This window comes from Sinocyclocheilus grahami, unplaced genomic scaffold (assembly GCF_001515645.1).
Source record: "Sinocyclocheilus grahami isolate Dianchi unplaced genomic scaffold, SAMN03320097.WGS_v1.1 scaffold358.1, whole genome shotgun sequence".
In the NCBI taxonomy this organism is placed as follows: domain Eukaryota; kingdom Metazoa; phylum Chordata; class Actinopteri; order Cypriniformes; family Cyprinidae; genus Sinocyclocheilus; species Sinocyclocheilus grahami.
The window spans coordinates 1659052-1664766 of record NW_015505537.1 but is presented as its reverse complement, the minus strand read 5'-3'; positions in this window follow the sequence as shown (position 1 = coordinate 1664766).

The following is a 5715-nucleotide window of genomic DNA, read 5'->3' as shown; positions in this document are numbered from 1 at the left end:
TCTATAGCACACCTGTACATACAATTTATTCCTTTTTTTTGTGGTTTATATTTATGCATGTGTATATTATTCACATCTCACTTTTATTATCTGTGTGTTGTTGTTGTCTCCGTGTACTGGAAGCTTGTGACACTATAACAAATTCCTTGTATGTGCAAACATACTTGGCAATAAAGCTCTTTCTGATTCTGATTCTAAGTTGTAACAGAGGTGGATGGATGCAGCATATTCCTGTACTCCTCTCTAAGGCCTTCTCACATTTCATGAACACACTGAAACAGACTTAAAGGGTTAGTTCACCCAAAAATGAAAATTAGCCCACAAATCACTCACCCTCAAGTCATCCTAGGTGTATATGACTTTCTTCTTTCAGACGAATCCAGTCGGAGTTATATTAAAAATTGTCTTGTTTCATGGCACTCAGCGGGTGTAGCATGCATCAGTCCAAAGGAAGTTAAATAAAAAGCGCCCATCCATAAAAAAAGGGTCTCACACGGCTCCGGGGGGTGAATAAAGGCCACACTCATTCACAATTAGCATATTCCCCGCCTATGAATTACAGCTACGCAAATTCTAGGAATATCTAGGAATGGTGTGGAATCCTTGGACTCAATTCTCAGGTTTGGTAAGTTATATAGCATAAATGCATAAGAGACTAATAGGCTATATGCCTAACAATAAATGATACTTGGCAATAAAGCTCTTTCTGATTCTGATTCTGAGTACGTTCATGCAAGCAGTATAACGTCTAATGTTTGCAATTTCTGTAACGGTTTAATGCGTTTGAAATGGGTTCTTATTTGCAATGCACAGAATCAGTTCTAAACAGTTCGAGGTTTAATGCATTACAAGAATATGTGAAAGCTTCTATGCTCAGAAAGTGTTTTTTGTGTTTCTAAGCAAAAGCAAGCATGCATATGCTGTAAAAGTTCGTCTGCAGCAAGAGTTCGTTCATGCATGCAGTATAACATCTAATGCTTGCAATTTCTGTAACGGTTTAATGCGTTTGAAATGGGTTCTTATTTGCAATGCCTATAGAGAGTTCAAAAGAGTAAGAGGTTTTATGCATTACAAGAATATTTTAGAGCTACTAGGCACAGCAAGTGTATTTTTGTGTTTCTAAGAAAAAGCATGCATGCATATGTTGTAAAACTTAGCTTCAGGTGAGATTTCGTTCATGCATGCAGTATAACGTCTAATGCTTGCAATTTTTTTAACTGTTTAATGCATTTGAAACAGCTTCTTATTTGTGATGCATATAGACAGTTCTAATGAATTAGAGCAATACCATGCATGCATATGCTGTAAAACTTCGCTTCAGGCGAGATTTCGTTCATGCATGCAGTATAACGTCTACTACGTGTAATTTTTGAAACTGTTTAATGCATTTGAAACAGCTTCTTATTTGTGATGCATATCGACAGTTCTAATGAGTTAGAGGTTTTAGTCATTACAAGAATATGTGAAAGCTTCTGTGCAGAATATGTATTTTTTTGTTTCTGAGCAAAAGCATGCATGCATATGCTGTAAATGTTCATTTCCAGCAATAATTCGTTCATGCATACAGTACAAATAAACCTTGTACTAAATGAAATTGTTTCATGAATAAGAAGCGAGTTCTTACATGCAATGCACGGAATCAATTTCTAAACAGTTCGAGGTTTTACGCATTACAAGAATATATTAGAGCTACTAGTCACTGCAAGTATATTTTAGTGTTTCTAAGCTATACCATGCATGCATATGCTCTAAAACTTTACTTAAGGCGAGAGTTCGATCATTCATGCAGTATAACGTCTTTTATACATTACAAGAATATGGTAAAGCTTCTATGCACATTAAGTTAATGTTAATGTTTCTAAGAGATAGCAACCATGCATATGCTGTAAAGCATCTTTCCCAGTGAGAGTTAGTTCATGCATGCAGTATCAGAAGTAAAGTTTGTACTTTTTAAAAAATATTTAATGCATATGAAATGAGTTATTTTATGTATAGTGTGAGCCATCAGTTCTAAACCGTTTGAGATTTTATGCAAAACTAAAACTTTTTAGACACTTTATACAGCAAGTTTATGTTAGTATCTAAGTAATACCATGCATGCATATGCTGTAAAACTTCGCTTCAGGTGAGATTTCATTCATGCATGCTGTATAACATCTAATGCTTGCAATTTCTGTAACGGTTTAATGCGTTTGAAATGGGTTCTTATAAGAACTGTCTATAGGAATTGCAAATGAGTTAGAGGTTTTATGCATTAAAAGAATATGTGAAAGCTTCTATGCTCAGAAAGTGTTTTTTGTGTTTCTAAGCAATAACAAGCATTCATATCATGTAAAAGATCGCCTCCAGCAAGAGTTCGTTCATGCAAGCAGAATAACATCTAATGCTTGCAATTTCTGTAACGGTTTAATATGTTTGAAATGGGTTCTTATTTGCAATGCACATAGACAGTTCTAAAGAGTTAGAGTTTTTATGCATTATAAGAATATGTGAAAGCTTCTACGCTCAGAAAGTGTTTATTTATGTTTCTAAGCAATACCATGCATGCATATGCTGTAAAACTTCTTTCCCATTGAGAGTTAGTTCATGCATGCAGTATCAGAAGTAAAGTTTGTACTTTTTAAAAAATATTTAATGCATATGAAATGTTATTTTATGCAAAGCGTGAGCCATCAGTTCTAAACAGTTTGAGTTTTTATGCAAAACTTAAATTTACTGTATAAAGTATGTCTAAAAAGTTTATGTTAGTGTCTAAGCAATCCCATGCATGCATATGCTGTAAAATTTCGTTTGCAGCGAGAATTCGTTCATGCATACAGTACAAAAAACTGTGTTAATGGTTTTTAAATAAATGAAAATGTTTCATAATTAGAAGTGAGTTCTTACATGCAATGCCGAGAATCAGTTCTAAACAGTTCGCGGTTTAATGCATTGCAAGAATATTTCAGAGCTACTATGCACAGCAAGTGTATTATTGTGTTTCTAAGAAAACGCATGCTTGCATATGCTGTAAAATTTCGTTTGCAGCGAGAATTCGTTCATGCATACAGTACAAAAAACTGTGTTAATGGTTTTTAAATAAATGAAAATGTTTCATAATTAGAAGTGAGTTCTTACATGCAATGCCGAGAATCAGTTCTAAACAGTTCGCGGTTTAATGCATTGCAAGAATATTTCAGAGCTACTATGCACAGCAAGTGTATTATTGTGTTTCTAAGAAAACGCATGCTTGCATATGCTGTAAAATTTCGTTTGCAGCGAGAATTCGTTCATGCATACAGTACAAAAAACTGTGTTAATGGTTTTTAAATAAATGAAAATGTTTCATAATTAGAAGTGAGTTCTTACATGCAATGCCGAGAATCAGTTCTAAACAGTTCGCGGTTTAATGCATTGCAAGAATATTTCAGAGCTACTATGCACAGCAAGTGTATTTTTGTGTTTCTAAGAAAACGCATGCTTGCATATGCTTTAAAAGCTTGTTTCCAGCGAGAATTCGTTCATGCATACAGTACAAAAAAACTGTGTTAATGGTTTTTAAATAAATGAAAATGTTTCATAATTAGAAGCGAGTTCTTACATGCAATGCACAGAATCAGTTCTAAACAGTTCGAGCTTAAATACATAACAAGAACATTTTAAAGTTTCAATGCTCAGAAAGTGTATTTTTGTATTCCCAAGCAATACCCTGCATGCATATGCTGTAAAACTTCGCCTTCTACCATTAGATGTTATACATGCTTTATAACATCTAATGCTCGCAATTTCTGTAAAGGTGTAATGCGTTTGAAATGGGTTCTTATTTGCAATGCCTATTGACAGTTCTAAAGAGTTACAGGTTTTATGCATTAAAAGAATATGTGAAAGCTTCTATGCTCAGAAAGTGTTTTTTGTGTTTCTAAGCAATAGCCAGCATGCGTGAGTTCTTTCACGCATGCTGTATAACATCTAATGCTTGCAATTTCTGTAATGGTTTAATGCATTTTAAATGGGTTCTTATTTGCAATGCACTGAATCAGTAAAAAACTGTTCGGGGTTTAATGCATTACAATAGTTTTTTAGAGCTACTAGGCATAGCAAGTGTATTTTAGTGTTTCTAAGCAATACCATGCATGCATATGCTGTAAATCTTCGCTTCCGGTGAGATTTCCTTCATGCATGCAGTTTAACGTCTAATACTTGCAATTTTTGAAACTGTTTAATGCATTTGAAACAGCTTCTTATTTGTGATGCATATAGACAGCTCTAATGAGTTAGAGCAATACCACTGTGTTAATGGTTTTTAAATAAATGAAAATGTTTCATAATTAGAAGTGAGTTCTTACATGCAATGCACAGAATCAGTTCTAAACAGTTCGAGCTTAAATACATAGCAAGAACATTTTAAAGTTTCAATGCTCAGAAAGTGTATTTTTGTATTCCCAAGCAATACCCTGCATGCATATGCTGTAAAACTTCGCCTTCGAACATTAGATGTTATACATGCTTTATAACATCTAATGCTCGCAATTTCTGTAAAGGTGTAATGCGTTTGAAATGGGTTCTTATTTGCAATGCCTATTGACAGTTCTAAAGAGTTAGAGGTTTTATGCATTAAAAGAATATGTGAAAGCTTCTATGCTCAGAAAGTGTTTTTTGTGTTTCTAAGCAATAGCCAGCATGCGTGACTTCTTTCACGCATGCTGTATAACATCTAATGCTTGCAATTTCTGTAATGGTTTAATGCATTTTAAATGGGTTCTTATTTGCAATGCACTGAATCAGTAAAAAACTGTTCGGGGTTTAATGCATTACAATAGTTTTTTAGAGCTACTAGGCATAGCAAGTGTATTTTAGTGTTTCTAAGCAATACCATGCATGCATATGCTGTAAATCTTCGCTTCCGGTGAGATTTCCTTCATGCATGCAGTTTAACGTCTAATACTTGCAATTTTTGAAACTGTTTAATGCATTTGAAACCGCTTCTTATTTGTGATGCATATAGACAGTTCTAATGAGTTAGAGCAATACCATGTACAAATAAACCTTGCACTAAATGAAAATGTTTCATAATTAGAAGAGAGTTCTTACATGCAATGCAGAGAATCAGTTCTAAACAGTTCGAGGTTAAATGCATAACAAGAACATTTTAAAATTCCATTGCTCAGAAAGTGTATTTTTGTATTCCCAAGCTATATCCTGCATGCAGATGCTATAAAACTTCGTTTCCAGCAAGAGTTCTTTCACGCATGCTGTATAACATCTATTGCTTGCAATTTCTGTAACGGTTTAATGCGTTTGAAATGGGTTCTTATTTGCTATGCCTATAAACAGTTCTAAAGAGTTAGAGGTTTTATGCATTAAAAGAATATGTGAAAGCTTCTACGCTCAGAAAGTGTTTTTTTATGTTTCTAAGCAAAAGCAAGCATGCATATGCTGTAAAAGTTAACCTCCAGCAAGAGTTCGTTCATGCGTGCTTTATAACATCTAATGCTCGCAATTTCTGTAACGGTTTAATGCGTTTGAAATGGGTTCTTATTTGGAATGCCTATTGACAGTTCTAAAGAGTTAGAGGTTTTATGAATTAAAAGAATATGTGAAAGCTTCTATGCTCAGAAAGTGTTTTTTATGTGTTTCTAAGCAATAGCAAGCATGCATATAATGTAAAAGTTCGCCTCCAGCAAGAGTTCGTTCATGCATGCAGTTTAACGTCTAATACTTGCAATTTTTGAAACT